Source organism: Hippoglossus hippoglossus, chromosome 10 (genome assembly GCF_009819705.1).
Source record: "Hippoglossus hippoglossus isolate fHipHip1 chromosome 10, fHipHip1.pri, whole genome shotgun sequence".
NCBI classification, from domain to species: domain Eukaryota; kingdom Metazoa; phylum Chordata; class Actinopteri; order Pleuronectiformes; family Pleuronectidae; genus Hippoglossus; species Hippoglossus hippoglossus.
In genome coordinates, this window is record NC_047160.1 from 26,606,388 (window position 1) to 26,630,639 (window position 24,252).

The window sequence follows — 24,252 nt, forward strand, 5'->3', positions numbered from 1 at the left end:
ATTTTCTATACGTTACGACAAACACAAGAGCCGTGTCTCTGCGGTCCTCCCAGGGTGCAGAGCGCTAACATGGCTGAAGGTGCTTTCTCGTGCTTTGTAAATGTTGCCGTGGTCTCATTCTGTTATCTCCTCGCCGAGCAGCTTCGGTCCCACGCCTGCGACACAGAAGAGAAAATAAACAAACCCTCTGTGCAGCAAAAGCAATTAAACTGAATGGAAATCTGACAGCAACTTGCATTCTGCAGTAAAACAGAGTAACAATGGTAAATGTGGTCGGCCAAGTGGCGTAGGATGATTACATGAAGCAGGAATATGGTTCTTCAGGGCCTCAAACAGCACAGACAGAGGAGCGAGGAAGATTAAAAGCTGACGGACAGAGGAGAGACTGAAATATACCGAGACACTGTTTGTTATGTTTTCCACTGGAGACCAACGCAGACTGTTAATAATACAAAAAGACGTGGACCACGGGTCGCTGCAGGAAGTGATTCCATCAGCTCACCCACGTGGTTCTTTTGATGAAGAGGTCCAGAATCTAAATGTCACCCACAACCTCCGACGGCTCATGTGACCTCCGATGAGCTGTGACTTTTTATCGTTCGCTGACTCGCTGATCGTTTCTTTCTTGAGTTATTTGGTGCTGGGCTCCTCGTCCCTGATCAGCGAGGGACGGAGTGTGTCTGACGGCGTGGAGCGAGCTGCTCGGACACCTTCAGGGATGGATGACTTTATTCTGAGTGGCGATCTGACCGTCCCGCCTCCGCCTCTTCTCACACTGACTCACACACACAGACACACACACACTCAGGCCTGTGAGAACGGAGGGCGTCCATCTTGGCCGGTTGTCTCACCGCAGGCCTGCAGAGAGAGAGACGTCCTTCCGACAGCAAAGGTTAATAATTCTGCACCTGACTCCGCGGGACCCGTCGCGCCGCCGCCGCCGTGATTTAATCAAACGGAGGCTGAGGTGAGGCTCGACGCTGCCAAACGGCCGACGTGTCCAAACACAGACACAGAGTCCGAAATACCAGAGAATCAGGAGGGAGGGACGCAGGAGAGGAAATGAAGAGAGGGGAGAATTGTTTTTTTCTATGTTTTAAATAATGTCTGGAAACTTTCTGATGACTTCTCCTCCTCTACGTTCCAGAGGGAAATATTCCTGTTGCTCTTGTATCTCCACGTTTTTTATTAACAGCAGATGGAGTTTTCTCCTCCACCTTTTTTATTCAGAAACAGTCTTTGTTCTGAATCGTTTTTCACAACAAGTGATTCTCTCATGCTGCGTTCACACGAACACACGAACTCACCGCCGGGTCATTGGAGTTTATTCTGGTTAATTGTGCAAATAAACACAAGCGGGGAGAATTCACCTGTTGTCCTCCGAAAGACAAGAGGACGACCGGCTGAAGGGATCAAGTTACTGTGTTGTACATGTTGTGGAAACATTACGACACATGATAATACATAGAAACTATTTATCGTCACGAGGCTCCTTGATACTTCACACCCTGCGACTTCCAGTCCTCTGATCCCTCACAAGCATTCAAGAAATCACATCAGCTTTTAGACTGTGATAACACAACACTATTAAATAGTCACATCAGGATTTCACACTTCACCACTGATCCAAACAGAAAACAGCTTTAAAACAAACACTTATTATCACGAGGAGTAAAAATCAGGAAACTGCTGCCACTGAAAAGACAAGCAGCTGCAGCTTCTACCTCCAGGTCTGATCTGTGGGTGGAGATCTGGAGGAGATCAGGGACAAACCAGGAACATACAGACAACCTGCTCAATAACCAGGCAGGTAACAGTCCCTGCATGGAAGCACAGGAAGTGATGCACATGGAGGGGAGAGGGGTCAGAGCAGTGCATGCTGGGATACGTCTTCCAGAACAATTAACCTGTTGCATTAACGAGGCTCCTTCCTCTCATCAGATCAGATTCAAACCAGCAGAGAACACGTTGGAGAGAAATGTGAGGAATGTGTTTTCCTTCAGTCGTTGAGGTGAATCATCGTCCACACACAGTCAGGGCTGACCCGCCCGCTCGCCGCTCATCTCGCGTCTCTAACGATGTAAACAAACGACCCCAGCGGCTGCGGTTCACCTCATCTGCAGCCAGAGCACAAACCGGCGCTTAGACTGCACCGTGTTGATATGTGAGGGGGTTGCTATGGAAAACGGTCCAATCTTGGCGCCGACCTGAGCAGAGTCGGGCGCCGAGCCGAGCTCCGAGCCGAGGACAGCGGCCGCTGACATCACTCCCTCACTCCCCCAGACAAAGTCTTGGCAGATGGTGTGCGTCGCCGGTGCCAAGCGGAGAGAGGAAGCGTTTGAAGTTCACAACCTGTCTGATGTGCGTCGACCTACAATCACAGATCGGATACGTTTTCTCTTCAGCACCGAATATTACTGGAGGAAAAAATACTCAGTGACCTTTGGAGAATAATAAAAAAAAGATGTCTCCACTTGTTCTTTATTCAGGACGTCCACGCTTCTGTTCCTGTTTGACTGATTTCACCCTTAATCTTCATGTTAAACCTGTTTCATTAACCCCTCGTGCTGCTGTGGTCAACACGTCCCTGGATTTTTACAAATCGTTGTTCATTTGTTCTATTTGTTTATTTTACACAAACACATATAAATGTAAAAATGAAACGTGGTAGAAAGCGATAATGGCTGATATGGGTTAGAGGTTAATCCTAAACCCTAACCACTCAGGATAAAATATGAAATCACAAAACATGATACAGTTCATATATCAGTGTAACAGGGAGAACAGAAATAGAACAGTATGAAATAAAGGGAAGAATAAAAACCATATTTACACTGTGAATAACAGATCAGAAGAGAAATCATTATTATTCATAATCATATGCTCTCCTGCTCATGAAGGCGTCGAGCTCATCACGCAGACTCAAAGATAATTGTGGGTTAGAACGAACCTGTTTTCACACGAGCTCTGATGTGTTCGGAGTTTTTACTCCAGATTTCTGCTGAATAAGATTCAAGTTTCCTCTGAAATGAGACTTTTCTAAAAACCAAAAGAGACAAATCTGCTTTGACAGAAATGAATAAAGAATTAGAGTCTTGAGTTTGTTCTGCAGAGAGATTTCAAAAGGAGGAGACGAGATCTCCTGAGTTTATGGGTCAGACTTCCTCAACACGACCAGTAAAGTGTCACTTTAATGTTTCCTGTGTTGAACGTAACAAAGTAAACCTGAAGTTTGCTCGTTTAAAAACCTTTAAAAATCTCTGGTATTGTCCTTTAATGTGTTTCCACGCTGCATCTTTAAATGTATTTATTTCTGTGAAGTCTGAGCACTTATCTCACCTCCTGCTTCCTGCTGATAAATACACTGCAGTTTTACACAGAAGTCCCTCTTTGTGCACCTGTAAATGAAAATTAATAACCGTCGAGCTAATGGAAAGATTAATGAACCGGAGCGGTAACCCCTGTGAGTTTACATAATGCATATTTACATTAAAAACACACATTATTCCTGGGAGCGGAGCAGCGGCGGGGCTGAGCTGCGTTTAGCCGCCGTATCTCCGCTCACGCTTATCTCCCGACTGCGTTATCAGCTGCGAGGCTCCGGCAGAATGAGAGCGTATCTCCTCACCACAGAGAGCAATATGAAAATTACCCTGCTTTTATAATCATAATTCATGCATTTTTAAAGAAATGTAGTTTGCGGGAGGCTGACTCAGGACTTTCTCAGTATTTTCCTGGAAGTCGCTCTTGTAACAAAACTGCTGGGATCAACAAGCTTGTTAAAGTTGCTGCTGCTAATAATTGTTTTGTATTAAGTAGAAAATCGTTGGTGGAAAACGAAACGTCACGCGAGGCTTTAATATGTTTAATCAACACGAGGTCAAATGAGAGGCTGGTGTGAGTTTAAGGTCACGTTATTAAAACTCCACATTTTTCATTACACTTCTGTTTTTTTTTTCTGTTGCATTCATCACTGAAGCGCCTGAAGGCCACGATGCTGCGGCCTGGAAATCAGAGTTTCACTCTTTCCTGATTAAAGAGAAAATATAAAGATTAATAGATGCAAATTAACATAACCTCTTAGCTCTTAGCTCATATACACAGAAGCTGTAGCCTCTTTACGCTGCTAGTTTGGGGTTTGGGGACATTTTCTGAGAGTCTGAACCACATAGTTTTATGTGGTTCTTTATATCCACAGCTGATACAACAAAATACAACAACTTCTTTTAAGGTTTGAGTCCAGTGCAGCTACGTTTTTAGATTTTCGCTCTATTCAACTTTTTGTTGAACTTGATTCTTTTAATTTTTAAGGAAACATCTTCAGATAAATCAAAATGAAAGACTTTCGGTATTCTGTGCAGTAACTTGTGTATGTGCATGTTAATGTAAATCTTAACTTATAATTAGGCCTTGTTATCCGTCCTCTCTTTCTCACTGGTCGCCAGTGGAGAAGTTCCTGTGCTCCACAGAGACGTTGAACTCATCTGTTGTATTATTGTGGTTTTCCAGCTGCTTTCACTTTACATCATGTTGCTCTTGTTACATGAATTAAAAACCTACCTGTTGGTTTAAAGCTGTAAAACACAGACTTTCTTAGGTTAGAAAACATAACGGTCGCTATCGAGCTTCACAGACAAACAGTGTTTAGTCACCAAGATGTGAAAGTATTGGTCCTGAACACACACCTGAGGCCTCTGTGGTTCTCAGGGCCGAGCAGCTGCTGCAGGGGAGAGCTCTCTGCAGGTCTCGTACTCAGATCAGGGGACGTGGTTCAGTAATGTCTGTGAGGCCTTCAGCTCCAGCTAGTGAGCGTCAGGATTTCAAAATGAATTCAGAGGCTCAGCGGCAGCGGAGTTCGATGAGCAGCTGCCGAGTCGACAAAGTGTTTATCAGACACTTTCCTGGGAAACTCTGAGGAGACGTGGAGGATTTCCTCTGGATCACGTGACCGAGCAGAGTCTGAAGGGGGAAAGTGTGGATTCAAAGATCCTGCAGGACGGAGCCGTTAGTTCTCCGCCGACTGGACTCCCGCCAGCAGCCGCCCTCCTGCGCGGCCCGGTCGTATCGGTTCACACGTTCCAGCTTCCACGGGTTCGGGTTCGACCTTTGGGAGCGCTCAATTAGAGCGACAGAGCGCCTCGATCGATCTCACACGGCTGTTTGAAAGTTGGCCAAGTCCGGCAGAGTTTGATCCATCAGCGGCTTCGCTCTGCGTCCGGGCCTCCGGGTCCTTTCTGTTCTCATCAGGAGGAAGTCCGAGGGACGCTGGACTCTGCCAGGGAGTCTTCAATGAATTCAGATGACCACACAGATATTTTATCACTCTATCAAGATGGAGAGACTGTCTGGGCTGTAAATAAATGATGGATTGTGGACAGATTAGAGGAGAAGAGGTGAGGTAGAGAAGAGGAGCTATGGAAGACAGAGGGAGGAGAGGAGGAGGAGGATGATGAATGGGAAAGGAGAGGAAGAGAGGACGATGGAGGAAAGCGTTTCTCTTTATCAACAGATGGAGGAAATGTTGCTCGTGGGAGGAAAACATGAAATTTACCCCAAAAAACTTCAGGCTCTCGTTGGAAGTATTTTCTGTAACCAAGCAACCAACTGCAGGGGAGACAATCTACTTCCTGTTTACACCACATGACCCGTGCACACGAATGGTCATGTGACGTGTTTTCAGGTGTTAGTGTGGACGGAGATTATTTTATTATTTCTGATTTCTGAAACCAAAATCCTCGCCTGACCCCAACAAGCCTGAAATGTCCCAACAACCCAACAGTAACAATGATTTCTTATTTTCAGTGGATTCAAAACACAGAGTTTGAGTAAAATGAAGTTTTTCTATGTTCAAGTGTCTTAACATCAGTTCAGCAACATGTTGAGATTTTTCATTTTAAACTTGTGAAAATAACAAACATGACCTTTGTATATATATTTTTTTGTTCATCATTAACGTGAGATTTAAATAAAAACTGTTCATGACGTCTCTTCAGTAAATCAGGTCTAATGTCTGACGCTGAAGTTTCCTCTTCGCCGCAGCGTCTCTGAACGTTACACATGTTTATCTCCGACTCAAACCACATCCTGTTCCCACGGCTGAAGTGTGAGTGTGTGTGTGTGTGTGTGTGTGTGTGTGTGTGTGTGTTGTGTGTGTGTGCGTGTGTGTGTGTGTGTGTGTGTGTGTGTGTGTGTGTGTGTGTGTGTGTGTGTGTGTGTGTGTGTGTGTGTGTGTGTTTATTCCATGTGGCAGCTGTATGTGCAAACTGTGGGAACATGTATGTCGTGTGTGCACAGTCACATGACAGAGAGATGTGCTGAGATGATGTCTTAACGTGACCAATCACGTTTTAGTAGTGAACACATCATTAATTTAATTTTACTCAACTGACACAAAAAATACTCGTCTGTGATTGGCTGGCGTGTGACCTCAAAGAAACAGGAAACAGTTCATTATCTTTTATTTGTCTTTATGTTATTTTATATAAACATGCTAATGTACAAAAACATGTACAAATAAAAGTGTGAGTGTGACTGTGAGATTCTAAACATTTGTTTATTCAGACATATTTCGTCAGAAAACTTAAGCATCAAAGATTAAATCTCTCAAGAGACGTAATTCTGCTCAATTAACACAAACATGAAGTCTCCGTTAAATCCACAACATAAAATACAACATGATGATGAGGGAGAAGAAGTAAACACATCATTACTTGTATGTTAATATCAATTTGTCACATTAAGTCTTTTTAGCTCTTTTTCAAACTGAAAAAAAAACCTCAAGCGAGAATAAAAATATGTTTCATCAACATTTTCTAATGAGATAATTGATCATTTTCATACAGTACATTGATGGAATTCACCCTGTGACTTCTGTGCTCTGGTTTAATTCAGTTAAAATGGTTTTAATGGTTGGAGGTATAAACTCTGCGAACATCTTTTAGATTTTTATTGTTTTTAAACTTATTATGATTATTTAGTTATTTTCATTTCAGGTATATTAAAGATAAACGTATGTTTGTTGTTCATATACCAAAGTTTTCCAGACAGGACGCACAATACAAAAATACAGACAGTATTAAAATAATATATTGTTTATCAGAAGGTTTGATATCAAACTGATTAACTGAAGCAACACAAACTGAAAGATCTCTCACATTATTCCACTGAAGCGACACAAATCACGATCAGTGTTTGTTTTTCAATTTAGGACGAAGCAGAATTTCAATAACTAACGAGTCAAACTGTGAGAAACGTTTTCCCTCTTGGAAACGTGAGATCTGCGATTCTTCTTCGTGTCTCTTCTAGGTCGCCGCCCGGAGGCCAAAGGTTACTCTGCCGCTTAATTAGCGACGTGTCTGAAGAGGCTTCCAGCGACGACAACACGGGACGACGACAACACGATCCCACACGACGTGCAGCCCGAGGTGCACATGATTCATCCCAGCAGAGAGATGTGATGTCACTGCGTTCCTCATCCCGCTGTGTATGAAGTGTGTCATGGCTCCGAGGCTGATTGCGAGAACTTAATGGAGTGTTATGAGAGCGGGGGGTGGGGGGTGGGGGGGGAGGGTGGAGGCATGTGTGGCTCTCGGTTCTGCTGCTGACGTGGGTTCGTGCTGATGGATGAAATGGATGAATTTCTTTTTTTAATTTCCATTCTCCTCTGGGAAATAATGTCTGTGGACAGAAAAGCAGCTCTCAATATTGTTGCGGCTGTGTTTGCTTGGCAAAGACTCATTATACTGGATATTACTGTGGCAGGAGCTGGGGGGGGGGAGGGGGCGGGGGGGTGGACCTCGCCAACGAAAAATTATTGATGACCCCACGAGCCGAAAATATATATAAAGCCAAAAATATAAAAAGTTTCAGGAGCAGAGTCTTTGATATCAACTTGGAAACTTTCAGATAAACCAAAGTGCTCTGAGCTGCAGGAAGTGACGACGCGTCGGGAATCTGAAGAGGAAGAGGAAGAAGAAGAAGAAGAAGAAGAAGAAGAAGAAGAAGAAGAAGTGTTTAAAAAACAGTTTCATGGTGTTTGAGACACGATGCAGATTTTCCGCAGGAGTATTGTGGACTCCAGACTTATTTAGTTATATAGTTATATATATTTATAATAGTGTGGATGTGGCCTGAATCCACAAGAGGAGACGATGTGAGAACATGTTAGATGATCACATCTGGCTCATGTGTCTACACACTTATGGATATTTAGCATAATGTAATAAACGTATGCAGATAAATTAGTAATAATTCTCGTGTGTCTAAACAAACGTGGGACGTTCCCTGTAACAGGAGACACTGAGCTCATCAGAGACGCAGATCACCTCCTGCAGAGTGAAGCTTCCCGTTTGGGAACAGATGCCTCAGATATGGGATGGAAATAATAAGACAGTGTGTGATGAAGGAAGCATGTGACTCCACACAGGATGAATCCCGTCGAGAGCCGGGTGGAGAAGCTGCAGCAGCTCGGTGAGAAGCTCGTCTTCAAATCTCTCAAGTGCAGAAAAAGTCTCGGTGGAAGGACGACGGACATTTGCAATAAAGCGATTCAGTATCGAAGAGGAATCCGTGGACAGCTTATTGGTTTCAGACTCTGGGCTCAGAGGGTTTGGGGGTGATTGATGATGTCTGCCTTTAATCAGAGAGGTGATTCATCAGGGATTTATTTCTCTTGAAGATTTCAGGTATTTGTGACACGGTTTCTATTCATTTCAAACCGGAGGGAGATGAGTGTAACTTTCTGTTTAGTCTAGTTTCTGAAATTAAAAGAAATATCACGTGATATCTATCTATCTGACATCTCTAGAAAGCTACAGAACATTTACAATATTTCACCTAAAACATTTAGTTCTGAGTACATTTTCTGATAAAACATGAAAATGAAAACAACAATCTGTCCCAGTTCAGAGAATTTATACATTTACTTTTATTACTTAAATGAAACTAAGCTCGACAGATGTGTCTCGAATAAAAAAAGTTGGGACAATTGTTTCTTTCCAAATTCAAAAACTTAAAATATAAATTGCAAATATCAGCAGCTTGGATCTGGAGTCTTCATGTTTGAAAGCTCGTACCCGTGTCACCTGGATCTCATTAGAATCATCAGCTGGATTTATATTTAATGGATCATCAAATGTTTCCTTCTGGAGCAGAAGCTGGAAGTTCTGGTTTCCACTCCAGCTCCTGTTTGTATATTCAGCAGCTCTGGTTCTGAAAAATGTCAAAACTCTTCATCTCTGGAGCTCATTTGTTTCAATCGCTGGAAAAACACCAGAGTGAACTGAGCCAAGGTTTGTGAGCAGGATTAAAAATGAGGACATGATCTTCTGCTGCCAGAGACGAGGACACAGAGAGAGACGAGGACACAGAGAGAGACGAGGACACAGAGACGTCAGGAGGAGGTGGAGAGGATCTGAACTCACAGCTTCTTCTCACTGTGTGAGTTACACCGAGTCCACTGCAGCTACATGGTTACGATCATCTGCTCATCAACTATTTAATCTGGAAGATACAGAGAGAAACTTGTCGTCAGCAGTTTCCTGAGCTCGTGTTTGAATTCAGAAGATTTATTCTGATTCTGATGAAGCAGAGAAACAAACAGAAGATGAACTCACGTCTGATTAAAGATGAAGAAGAACCGATGATCTCAGCTGCTTCTTTCTCTTCATCCGTCGACCGTGTGATTGATCCACACCGCGTCATGTGACTTCACCTGGTCACGAGTCTGAAGACGATGCAACTCAGTGAAAGCTTCTCCATCCGGTTGGTTTGTGAATCAGTGATTCATCAAAACATCTGGATTGATTTCTGTCAGTGTGTGTTAGTGCAGATCCTAATAACATCTGGATCTAGTGAATTTAAATGTCGTAGGTGTTTCTCAGCTGCTGTTTGGAAACAAACCGAGCTACCAACCTGAAACTAGCACCAACATGTAGCTGAGATCATCTGGATTCAGGAGAGAATCTACAGTTTTATTCAGCTACGTCCGTATGAGCAGGACAGATGTGGAGTTTCAGTCCCAGTCGCTGTCAGAGGGACAGACTCACACTGTGAGCTTTGTGTTTCTGATCCACAACGAGCTTCTGGCTCCTCTCGACTCTGCAGCTCGGCCCCCGACACGTGTTTACTCTCATTTACAGTCGAGTTGGAGGAGGAAGCTTCGAGCTTCACCTGCGCAGGAAACCACGACGCTGCCGGCGACACGTGAAACAAATATTGACCTTCAACTGTGAATTCCAGAGCAGGAATGTGTTTCACTGCAAAGCTTTGAAATGTGGACTGAAAGTCACTTTATTGACTGAGCACTCGAGCGCTGCCGGATCCATTCAGCTTCCAGAGGAGCCGCTCATGTTCATTTGCTTTTGTAAATCAACACAGTGCAGCGTGTGGGATGATTCAAATATGTTTCTACACTTTCTTTTATATTTCTCTCACACACACACACACACACACACACACAGACACACACAGTAAACAGGGACCCGTTCAGAAAAGCAAACACAGCAGTATTGACTGGCACTTGTGCTTTGGCATTAGTGTCCACGCTTCATTCACATGGACGCAGCCTCGCTCTAACTGTTCCCCGCAGTCTAATTCAAATTGAGGGCTGCAGTAAATTTGCCGAGCGAGTCGACGATATTAACCAAATTAAACACTAAATTCGAGCGCGGCTTCTGTCTCTGTGCTGCTGGTCGGAGAAACGAGGTCCTCACTCAGGAGGAGGAGCAGGATTTAGTGCTAAGTGAACTTAGCCGCTGTAAAACTGTCGTGGGAATGGATACCGCAATTCTCTCAGCTCGCAGGAGTTTTCACAGCGAGAGCCGTAAATCTCAGACCAGGACGAACGGACGGACGGACGTCACCTCTGCAGGAGCTGTGGAGGGTGAGAGATCCCTCAGCTGACGTAAGATCAGGTGATCAGGGAGGTTAGTGCTGACCGACCGCACAGACACCAGAGGAATCCAGATCCTAGACTAGACCGTGGGCTTTCTGATGGAACAACCGTTTACACAGGATTTTAGTTTTGTCTCATGATAGAAAACATTTGTCCAACATGGATTCACCAGTGGAGCCGATAACATCAGCTGATATGATGTTGTTTTGAAAAACATGTTTATGTGAAATAAACAATTAAAATTCTTCTACCTGGATTTCTTGATGTTTCTATATAAATATTTCACTCGTGAACAGACTCCGTCTTTGTTATGGTCCATATTTACAAAGTCAGTTTTATAAAAGTCAATATCACAGTCGATGTGTCTTCATCTGAAACACATTCAGCACAAAGGATGAAAACAAGGTGCAGTTTGTTTCCTCTCACACACAATGAACACGTTTGTTTTGTTCTTCAGAATCAAAACTGTGTTAAATTCAGAGTCAAAACTTTCAGCTTCTTATGAAAACTTTATAAAACTTCTGTCTCTGAACTGAATTAATTCTGTATCAGCTATTTCTTTAATAGTGAAAAGAAGATTTAGTTCTTATTATTTCAGTCCTATGATATAAAACCATGTTACAGTGGAGACAACCTGACCCCCCCGACCCTGAAGGAGAGAAGTAATTCAATGTGTTCAATTCATCTTTATTTATCTTTTGTCCTCAGTGTCCTGACCTGTTGCTCCAGAAAGGTCCAGGAACAGAAAGATCTGGTTTAGCTTGTAGGTTTATTATAAATGATCAACCTGAATATGAACAGAATATGTCTCCTGACGTTTACTCAAAATAAATAAACCGAAAGATAGAAAAATGTAAACACTAAAAATCTAAAAAGGAAAAACTCCTTAACTCCACCAGACCTCATAATAACACGATGTAATTTGGTTTGTCATCATGAGGACGTGTTGTCTCTGAAGGCCTCTGCACAGACACACCACGTCCTCTAGGGGAGCTCCAACATCCTAACACATCCCATAAATATCCCCGCACCCCCCCCCTGCTGTGCTGCGTCCACACACATCTGCATGAGAACGAGAAGAGACTCGACTCCACGCTGGGAAATACAGAACTCAACAGAAACGTGGTGCTGAAATATATATAAATATAAATGTATATGTAGCATGTTCAGACCTGGAAGGATGTCAGCGATGTTCAGCTCTGACACGGCGGACTCTGAGGAAACAGAGTGAAGTCTGTCTTCACAGAGACAAGCTGCCTGGAGGACTTTGTTAAACTTGTCCTGAATGAGATCCGGTCCTCTCTCACGTCTTCTCTGTTTCCAGCCTCGTCTTCCTCCCTTTATTCTTTTCTCAGGCATCAGCTCCTTTCTTTCTCTCACAGACTCCTCACGTGTCTTTTCTCCTCGTGCAGCACTGGCTGAAACCTTTTAATTTCACATGTCTGCCTCCACACACACACACAGACACACACAGAGACACACACAGAGACACACACAGACACACACTGAACAGGCGTGATCAGCAGCAGAACAGACAAACAGAAGCGCTGGAGTCTGAAGCAGGTTCTGAGTCTGAACCTTCCAGCGTCTGTCACAGTAAAACTTCAGTTTCTCTGCAGAGCTTCGTCTCTTTGTGTCATAGAAGCTGCATCTTCTTCTTCACTGATGAGCAAAGTTTTGTGCTTTTCATTTACACCAGATTGTTTCGCTGAGATAAGCTTCTGTTACGTTACATGGACTCAACGTAGGAGCCATGAATCGTTCCATCATTCTATAACGTTAAAGGTAAACAAGAGCAAAACTATCACACAGTCAGACACGTGTTAAAGTCAAAGTACAAAGGAACCGTTGATGAGGAAGTACTCAGATACTTTTCTGAATTAAAAGTACTTTGCAGATAAAGCTCGGTTCGCTCTGATTGGTCAACTGCGTCGTGTTCTGCATATCATTTAGTTTTACCTGCAGGGGGCGTGTCAGACTAGTGTTCATTATGCCAAAGTAGAAGGCCTGTATTCAAAACTTATGAATTCACAAAGTATAAAGTGTTAAAAGTGAAAGTACTTGTTTTGCAGGTTGGGTTTGGGAGGGGATTGTGCTGATGCATTAATTTAGTTATTAGCGTGATCACGAAAAAGACAACACGTTGTAAAACTTCCCACAAAGTGAAACTGAAGTCATCTGAGTTATTTATGAACATATATTTGTGTCTGGTTTTCACCTGTTTGTGAACACGAGTCTCTTGATGCAGTAAAATGTGCTGTGGACACAAAGGCTTTTTTCTACACACTGCCCCCTGGAGTGTAAGAGCCTCACTGACGTCTCCTGCACGCGGTGGACGTGTCCCAGGAAGATAAAAGCCTTAATGTGAATATTGTTGATGTTAAATAACGCGAAGCAGCAGCTGAATGTCCCGCGGCCTCCCGCAGACTGGATGTGACAGGCGCTGCTGTTCGTCTGTGATCAGCTCCTGTAGCTTCACTGTCGAGGGAACGTTTCCCCCCAACACATCATCATCATCCAGATGTTTTCACGTTTACGGGTGAAGAGGAAGAAAAAAGAGAAAATCCACTGATCCTCTTTGACTTGATTTGTGCAGTGATTTAAAAAGAAAGATCCGCGGTGATAAAATGTGACGGCGAACGGAGAGAAGAAAATTACTAATTTGTGAAGGAGCGATATGAAAACAACATCACGTCTCGCACGCAAATGAAAGCGAGGAAAACTTTAAAACTGTGATGACAAGCGACAGGGGGCTGATAAGGGAAGCTGAACGACAAGAGAGCGCAGCCTGGTGGACGACGGCGGGAGGGAAGTGACAAAGCACAGGAGTGAATGAGAACAGCCTTGATGCAGGAGGACGGAGTCGGGCTGGTGAAAGATCAGCTGAACAACAGACAGAGGAGTCTCAGTCTGACCAGTGTTCCTCCACACAATGTCTGCCAAGGCCCGGGTAATCAAATATATAGACTCTGCTATTGGGTCTCTATGAAATATGATTGTTAGAGAGACTTTTCAGCAATACAGCTTCTAATGTTAATATTTCCTGCTGAGGTTTGAAAAGCAGCCGCACACAGACGCTATAGGTGCGAGTGAAAGAACTCACTCTCTCCCTTTTGAGCTGCAAGGTCAAGGTTCGTCTTTATTGTCGATGCACAATATATAGAATCGCACAATAAAGCCTCAGCTCCAAAACACCCCCACACACAGGAATCCTCTGAAATGGATATAAAACCAGTGTATGTAAGCAGGCCTGCACTGGTGCAATCTGCTTCCAGGAAATAGACCCTGCCCTGTACTCGCAGAAATACGTTCATATTAAAGGAATTTTCAGTTTAACCTCCGCAGACGTTGTCACTGTTGTTTGTGTGTTTGTCAGCAGGATAACGCTAAAACAACTGAGCCCACTTTATGGAAACGTTTCACCATATTTATGAATTTGTCAAGAAATATTGATCTTTATGAATAAATCAGGAATCTGTCGAGCGTTAATCTACTCCTTTAAATAAAGAGTTCAGCAGGTTTTACAGTTTCTTCCCCCGAGCCGCTGCCTCCTCTGTAAACACATCCTCCCGCCGCTCCGCGAGTTTCCCAGCGTTTCTCACGTTTGTAATTTTTGATGTTAATTGACCACTGGCTCCGCAACAAATTGCCCTTCGCAGATAATAAAGATTCACTCGACGGCGGGTTCGGACCGAGCTTCACCTGCTGAATTCAAACCTTCTTCCCCCCCCGAGCTTCTGTAATTACTCTCAGCCAAATGTCCCTTTGTGCTCGGGCCGTGCAGCGAGACAGGGCCGTCCTCTGACTGCCGTCCTCTTTGTAATCTTCATCGAGCCATTATCCCGTCCTGTCCGTCCGCCGAGCAGACTCCATTACCAGTATCGCCTCCGACACTGAGCTTTCCCTCATGCTGTCCGACCGGCGCAGGTTCCTATTGGCTGATAGCATCGGCTCCTCGCTGAGGCTGTAACGTGTCTTTAATCATCAGGTTCTCACACATCGTTTACGCTCATTTTGAGTTTAAATGAATCTCTGACTTGAAGCTGCTACACTCAGGAACAGTTTGAGAGAAACTGAGGTTGATTCTGACCTGAGACCTGAATATAGATAGTTTTGTTCTGAAAATCAGTTTGTGACTGTTTTGACTTTGACTACTATATTTTCTGTTTTATTCAATATACGTTTATTGTATCTGTAGCTGTTTTTTTACACCTTCAGGACGATTCATCTCTTCAGTAACAGACCAGAGATTCAGGACTTTGAATATTCACAGTTACCTCAGGACGAATCCTAATCTTTCCTTTAACTCCGCCCTCAGATGAAATACAAAGTTCTCACCACTCAGGTCGTCAGTGTGTTGAGCTTGAACAGTGGATCTCGACCTTGGACACAAACTCAAAACGTGTTTCCTTTCCAGGGACGTTGCAGTTTCTGGTCAAAGTCTTGAACCCTGAGGTCACAAACATCTGAACCAGAATCTGCAGCTTCTCCAGGACCTTCAGCCACATTGAGGCGTCTTCCTCATCGGGATCCACTTGAAGTAAAAGGGAATCAAAAAGCTCCAGGAACCGAAAGTCGACCTTTCCTCAAAACCTTTGAACCGTATATGTGGTTTAAAGCTCTGATGCATTCAGGGTGTGATGATGTGACGTCTGAATTAAAGAACGGTACATGTGCTTGTTTTAAGTTGTGAACTTGGGTCGTGAACAAAAAATAATCTAAGATCGCGTTAAATAAATGTTTGTCATTTCAGCTTGTTGTCATCACACTGATGTTTGTACAAGTTCGTGTTTCTGATCAGTTTGGTTTGAATCAGTTATTTGATGATATAAAAACAGGCGGAGACGTGATGATTGACAGCTGAGACTGACTCCACCCATGATACCGCGGCTCCACCCCCATCGCTCCAGCTCACATGTGACGTCTTCAGGTCAAGATGTCAGCGTTTGTCTCCGAGTGGAGACGTGTCGTCCATCTTTATTCACAGTCTACGGCGAGGACACCTGAGATGTGTGTTTCCTTTACACTCATGGGGACATTTGCATAATTGTGTGCGTGCGTGTGTGTGTGTGTGTGTGTGTGTGTGTGTGTGTGTGTGTGTGTGTGTGTGTGTGTGTGTGTGTGTGTGTGTGCGTGTCCTATTTGCTGAACTCTTGAAAACAAGCTGCTGGGGATTATAGGAGTATATCTTTACACCATCATGGAGAGGAGGCTTTACGTCGAGACACACACACACACACACACACACACACACACACACAGTTGCACTGCAGTAGATAAAAGACTGCCCCCCCCCCCCCATGACAGGACGGCTTAGAGGAGCTTCATCATGATTCAGTCGACTCTCTGCAGCGGAGGATTAACGTGGCTTTATTTGGACTCGTACAAGAGAACTGTGACTCTCTGGTGGGCGGAGGTGGAACTCAACAGGTACGGTCCGTGTCACAGGTTCGAATCCGTCATTTCCTGTCACTCACTGTCGCCGTCTAATACAAATTTAAAAAAGAAAACCAAATCTGGAAGGACTCACTGAGGAATCACACAGAAATAAAGCAGCCGTGTGTGTGTGTTTAGTTTATGGACAGAACAACAGTGTGCCTTGCTCAGTCGCACTTCAGCAGCATTTCTTTGTCAAACAGTTGAACTTCACATTCTTACAGTCACTGGTCCCCTGGCACTGTGCCTCCCTCTGTCACAGCCTGGGATCGAACCGACGACCTCTGGGCCGTGAACAGTCCCCTCTGCCTTCCTGCAGCGTCGTCCACACCGAGCCGGATCGACTCCCAGCGCAGGTTCCTCTCCCGGCCCCCGACGGGGATCATTAAGGCTCCAGCTACCGGGGAACTCAGACCCCCGGAGACTTCTGGTCCTGTGCACCGGCTCCAGGAGGCCGGGCGGCCGACTCGCTGCCGGTAACAAGGAGCAGAGGTGCAGGAGGAATTCAGATCCTCCAGGTGAAGCATCAATGCTGCATTCAAACTCCTGTTTGTAAAGTCTGGTTTCACTGAGGCCGGAGTCAGAGAAGCTAAAGTAACATTTACTAAATATGATCAGTGCAGTTTGGGGTTTAATTAATAAGACAAAACTTAATTTATTACCTTGTGTCAGTTTGTGTTGTGTAATTCAGAACATCACACGTTTTTCTTTAGTCTCAGTTCCTTCACCTGGACTGAACCACGAGGAGGAGGTGGAGCTCAGCAGGGAACCTCAGCACGCGGCTCAAACACTATAAGTCAGTTTGTTCCTTTCTCTTCAGATTACAGGTTTTCTCTCCGCTCACCGACAGAAAGCAGGAGGTTCACTTTTACCGAGAGGTGCCGTTGATGGTTTTTCTTGTTTCGGGCAGAGATAAAAATGTCGTCCTGCAGGACAGAGTGAGCAGCGTCTCCTGAGTTGTCCTCAGAGAGAGTGTATGGCAGCTAAAAGCATTCCTGCAAGGTCATCGTCATCAGCGCTATGCCGTTCACATCCACCCTCCCACCTTCAGGCCCTGGGCCTCTCGTCCTCATGCAAACAGTGTTTTGAGTCATTAAAATGTAGATTTTTACACTTTCAAAAGGTGCAGATTTTCAAAATTTCAGTTTCATCCTGACAATCACGTGTATTTCTTATTTTCCCTGATTGTCGACAGATACAAAGAAGATTAGATCTTCAACGTGTCCAAACCAAACCTCGAAAGTATCATCTCAAAACGTCTGGATCTGTAAGAATCGAGGTTTTCACACTCTTGCTGCAGAAGTGGTGAAGATGTTGGAATCACGTCGAGGTTTTTAAGACCCAATAACCTGGACTGGTCTCCGTCACTCAACCAGAAACAGTTTCCGGCCTCAGTCGTCTGTTTGCCACTTGCAGGTGTCCGTTCTTTACAGTGCGCTCTCCTTTGTGCCACATAGAAAAGTTCCTCTGCTTCAATTTGTGTCAATCTGACTTTGGGAAAAGGGGGAAAATGTGTTGCTTCTCCACGGTGATCCGTCTTCAAAGTGAGCCTGTGTGTGCCGGGGAGGGTGGCGTGGCGGGGGGGTGATAAGTGTTGGGGATGTAGTAAATTTGAATACAATGACATAAAATAAAGCTGGTTGTCATGCTCAGCGGTTCTGCTCCGGCGGGCCTTTCCTTTCTGTCTAAAGCTGCTCGACACAGTTCCGGATTTACCAAATCCTCCGAAGACGAAACGAACCCTGTCGCTTCATTGTGTGAGAGCTGCCGTCAAACCCCCCCCCCCCCCACACACACACACACACACCTCACCCCACAACATCCATCCGCCGGTCCTCCTCTCCCTCCCTCCCTCCTCTCCCCCCCCCCCCGTCTCTCTCTCGGTACAAATGGAGGAAGGCAGGAAGTCAGGTTGCAGCTTGAGCTTCTAAGCATTTGGGGATTGGTTTCAATTTAATGTGCGACAACGTAGAAAAGAGAGAGAATCAATTTAAAGTAGCTCGGCCCCCCGGGGGTCACCTGGTCAAGGGAGGAGTGGTAATGATGGGGGGGGGGGGGGGGGGGGGGGAGAGAGAGAGAGAGAGAGAGAGACAGAGAGAGAGAGAGAGAGAGAGAGAGAGAGAAAATAATAAGAGAAACAATTATGAGAAAACGTGTCATGTAACAAGGAAAATAAGAGAAAATTAAATCTGCTAAATAAACGTAATTAGCGCCGTGTGTGGTTTGTTCAAGTGATCTGTAACATTTATCTCCAAATGGGAGAAATTCAAAAAGGCTTAATGTGAAAATAGTTTAATGAGGAAAAAAAAAAAACTATTTAACCAAGAGGAGAACAAAATTTAACAGATTCCCAAATGGTAGAGAGAATATAAAAATGGTAATAAAGAGAAAATGGTTTGATAACCTCTCTGTGGTTAGAACGAGTGAAAAGACAAATTGTAACCGAGCAGCAGGAGGAGAAAGGAAATGTTCAGTATCCAGGAAAAGAAACATATATTTATATAAATACGTTTATATGTGATGGACAAGAAACAACCACAAAAACTATTGTGTGTTTTCTGAGGTAATTTATAACCTAAAATAAAAAGATATCAGAAACAATCTCTGTAAATACATGAAAAACATTCAATACCTGCAGCTGCTGTGTATCAGCATCTTACTCAAGACTATGAGAATAACCATATATGTATTTTACGGTAATCGACGGTGGAGACCGGAGCCGAGCCAGCGATCCGTCGGGGCTCGATGGGTTCGGACAAAAAGTTTGAAATGATATTTGAAAAAGCTGATCTCAATCATTTGTGTCTATTTCTTTAGAAGAACCACAACCTAAATGTAGAATCGGGTATTTCCCTCCGGGTTTCATCAGTTGTTCTGCTCATTTTGTAATTTGCTGAAAAACCAAACCTCTGTGAGACCGAACTCTGCAGATGTTCTGTTTCTGTTTGTGTCTTTTTTGACTCACTGATTTCAGACTCACCTGCTTTATAAATAAACTCGCTCGCTGCCTCTTCGCAGCGTTTCCAGTTAAAGCTCATTTGAATTTGCGAGGCGGAGGGATGAGGTGGTGGAGGATGTGCAGGCAGCAGGAAGCAGCTTGAATCAGATCCAGACGGCTCCTTGGTAAAGCGAGACGATCTTAGCGCCGAACACAGCGAGGATTTCAGAGCGCCGCAGACGGAGAGTAATTAAAGGTGTTCCTAAAGGGGCCGTTTGATGTAAAGCTTCCCAGCAGGACTGACTTCCACGCCGTGGACGGGCGGAGAGCGAACATGACAGTCGGCGATAAATCTTAAAACACTTTTGTTTGTTCCTGCGCAGATCAACACACAGAGGCTCGTCTGACAGCAGCTCAGAAATCTAAAAATACTCCGAGGTTTAATTAGGCCAATGATGACCCGGCGAGCGTTCAGAGGGGGAAGCAGACGCTTTAAAGCCTCCTGCCGTCTGTAGCTGTTGTTTGGAGGCAGAGGCACCTTCTGCCAGAACCTCCGGAGTCCAAGGACTGAAGAGAAGTTCCTTGTTTCGGTGGAAGGGCACGGCTGCTGTTTATCTGCCAGTAATTAGCATCGCAAACGCTGCGGCTCCCGCCCTCGTTCAGCGCCACTCAGTCAGCGAATATATTAGCGGCAGAAAGGCGACGGGGGAAATGCAAAACGATGCAGAAAGTGAAGTGCAGACGTGAGAACAGAAAGAAGAAGAGAGAAACAGGATGTTTTACACTGAAAAACTAATCAGCCACTGGGGACAGCGACGATGATTGGGGGGGGGGGGGTGTTACATAAAAAAAGAATAATAATAACAGGAACAGTGACCTCATCATCGGTGTGAAATAATCTTCATGTTTTAACAATTGTCAAAACTCGAAATCTGCCAACCCGTCCAGTTTCCAACTAAATGACTTCCCCCCTCATACAAAGTCAACGTGACCTTTATGTCCAGAAACATTATTTATGAGGCCGGCGTCACTTTGACCTTTGACCTTTGACCACCGTAATCTAATCAGTCAATCTGTGAGTCCGAGTAAACATTTCTGCAGAATTGTACAGAATTCCTCCCAGTCATTCTGGAGATATCACGTTCACAAGCCACAAACTTATTAGTTTAATCCAGGTTTGGTGTCGTCACCTTCCCGTCGTCTCTTCTCGTGTGAACGAAGTTTTCCAGCACGTGAACCAACTGTGACTTTATCACGTTCGTCTGTTTCACCTTCAGCAGAAAAACGTGTTGGTATCGACATTAGATTCTCATTTGATCCAGTTTACAGTAAATGTATCTGCGGCAGGAGGAAGATGTTTCTCTTCTAATGTGATGAAGGAAATTATGTCCTCGCCCTCTGGTCTGGTTTCTCTTTCTCCGTCCTTCCTCATTTGTTTTTCTGTCCTTCTGCTCCTCTCTAATATCTCCCTGCTCCTCCTCCTCCTCCTCCTCCTTCTTCTTCTTCTTCCTCCTTCCTTCCTTTCTCCCTGTTGCTCTTGTCTAAAATTGAGAACAGAATAGCTGGTAATTGAAGATCATTGTCTCTCCTCAGGCCCTCAGGATTTGCAATGCCTTTCACCACAGCTCATTTTAACCAGACTATTTTTCCGTTCGTCTTTTTGTTTGCTTTCCTCCCTCCCTCCCTCCCTCCCTCCCTCCCTCCCTCCCTCCCTCCGTCTCCTCCCCCTCTCCTTCTTCTCTCCACCAGCTCTTTTTGGAAATTGGATTTTCATTTGAGATGGAGCAGGAGCACCCGTCGTGTTTATGCCACCTTCCTCCCATCAATTTTCCTTTCTCTTTTCCTCACTTCATTTCGGGCCGTTCTCTCCTCTATCTCCTCCGGTGAATTATCTCCTCTCAGTCCACCTCGGACAGGAGCTCCATTTTCCTTCTGATGGTTCACTCTGCGGTGTCGGAGCCGGCCGGCGTTCAGCGGGCGAGCTCGTTGGAAAGAGGAGAAGCTGAGGAGATGGAGGACGGCGATCGGGCAGAAGACAGTGTCCCCGACTCTCCGTCACCTGCTGAAGTTACAGGACGTTCTGACCTCGTTTAACTTCCTGCACAAAGATTCTCAGACAAAAAACTAGTTCCTCTGGTATTATCGAATAATGTCAGTCATTTTAAATGTACATGAATAAAACATTTATTTAGATAACTGGATAAATAAAATATCAGGTATTTACATTTAGAATGAGGAGTGATTTCCATCCATCTTTCCTCCTCCACATCTCTGACAGGAGTCGAAATGTAAGAGACCTTGAGTTGAGTAAACTCACAAGTAAAAGCTTTTGACGACTTCCACTTATAATCAACAAACTTCTTTCATATCTTTCTAATAACTTTCTGAAAGTACTTTGGAATTCCTTCATTTCTTTAAGCTGGAGGCTTCTCCTCCGTGAAGCATCAGCGACGAGCAGCTCGTGTGAATTACAAGATGCAGAAAACTTGTTGATGAGTTTGTGTTGAGGTCGCTGACTTCATTCCTGAGCCAGAGATGTATTTAGTGAAGTATTTAATGATTAAAATATGGTTATATACTAAATAAGTACAAACTAATGTGATGATGTAATCGTGCCACATCACTTAAACATTATTAAATCAATCTGAACGACAGAAATCAACATTTTAAAAACTGAAATGTGTCAAACAGCAGATATTAAAGTCACGATGTGTAACATCAGCAAAAAACATTAATACAGTAACAAATAGTTCTTTTTTAAATAATGTTCAAAGGCACGTGGACCAAAACAGAAACGTTTTTACTAGTTTCAGATTGACAGTTGTCATTTCTCTGTCTCGCACCCACGTTATGTTTTCATTTGATGGATCAATGTTATATGAGTGGATGTCAGATTTTTATATTTATTTAAATTCCAGAGGGTTAAACCTGGAGAGACAGACGTTAGCCTCATGCACGATGTGAGTCTAAGTAGAAACTGTGCTTGTGTCTATTGGAGCTGCAGCGGTGATTCAATAGACATGTGATCAGGTGAATTGTTATTTTGAGGCGGCAGTAAATTAACTCCAGATAAACCAGAGCTGAAGAGGAGGAGGAGGCTTGTTGAGGCACGTGATGAACGAGGCTCCGGTCAAACAGGTGAGTGTGTGATGAGGTCAGGGATGAAGCCACGCCCACCCAGACAGCACATGAACGCAGCGAAGGAGAATACAAAACGAGAGGATCATTCACCATCTCCTGGAGACGTGATCGTGACCGTCGAGCTCCACCGTCTCTCAGAGTCTGCCTCATTAACCCGACTGAGACGGAAAAGTAAAAAAACCAACGTGCGAGCTCCCTCTTTGAAACTCAAACACACAACAGCGTGCACACAGTAATCTCCCCTCCATGAATTAGAGATGGGCTTATGAACTTATAATGTGAGCGGTGACAGCCGAGCCCCACGGACGGTGTTTCTGTTGGTTAATGAGGGGGTTGAATCAGGACTGGGCCGTGTTCTACAGCGGCGACACCGTGCTCGGGTCTGGAGGAAGAACCGAGAGAGAGAGGAGGAGAAAACACAACAAATGCAGTTATTAAAATCTCCAGAGCGACACACGGACACGATGACGCCTCGCTAGCAACTGAAACGTCCAGATTTAGCCCAATTAGCTGCGTGTTGATGAAGTGAGTGTGAAATAAAGGACGAATCCTCCGAGGAGAGATCCTGGAAATAAAGATGGACGACATGACGTCTTCCAGAAGTGAAGCCAGAGCCCCTGGATCACCCCCTGGTGTTACTGAAGTTTACTGAAATCTGAAGATGTTCCTGAGATGTGACACGAGACTTCAGACGAAAATAAACACCCAGCAGGGAAATATCACTGTAATTATTGCGATGTGAAATAAAACACGACTTCATGTGGTTTCCATCAGTAGTGTAGTAAAAGTCAACAGTTTCCTGGACCTGTCTACGAGGTGTAAATCCGTCCCTGCATCACATAACGGCGTGTTGGTTGTTGTGAGGCCGCCGGCTCCACGTTGAGTCGGAACAATGATGAAGAAAAGCAATAAAATGTGTAGCGATGATGCAAAATGACTTGGAAATTGGCGTCTTATTCCTTTGCCATTTGTGTTGAATTCAGAGCGAACAGGAGAATGAAATGTGAGCGTTTAAGAAAACAGCCGTGATGCACACGCAGCTCCTAATGTGAGCCGGTGGAGTAATGTGGCGTGCCGGATCCTCCTCGTCTCAAACAGGGCCAGGCGAGGCCTCCCGGGACGAGGTTCAGTCCCCAGTAATATAAAGGGTAATTAGCTCCCCCCCCCTCCCCCCCCCTCTCATCACGGAGCCGCGCCCCGAGAGCCCGCCGCCCGTCTAATACCATCATTTCCCCCGATGGATGTCGGAGCATGATGAGAGGCTGTCAGGGGACGCCGCCGTATTCATGATGGAAATTACTGATGTTCTCAGTAATGATGTGAAAAAGATATACCACGGACCTCTCAATAGACTGCTCGTCATCCAGATGTGTCAATCAGCGCATCGGGATCCCGGCTCCTCACAACACACACTCAGAATTCACACGGTTATTGAGTCAGGTTACAGGTTTTTACCAGAGTTAGTGTTCGTCACCTGACGACCGAGGAGTGAACCAATCAGCGTCTTCAGGCTCTGAGACGACGACCTGCTGACAGACGTCCAATCAGAAGTGGAGACGGGGTCAGAACCTCGTTAACATGAGTTAGAGAAAAGATCCAATCGCATCGGAGACGAATCAAACAACAAACCAACAAACAAAACTGTTTTTAAGCAGCTGAGAGTTTAGTGAATTGATCTCGTTCAAATTATAAATCATTTTATCTGTTTTTCATACATAATAAAAGTGAAGTTATCTGTGATCATTGGAAATAGAAAATGACCGAGTCTAAACTCATGGTGATGTCATCTCAGTAATCTTCAAATTCGATTCATTTTCACACAGACGCCAAATTTCACTCTGAG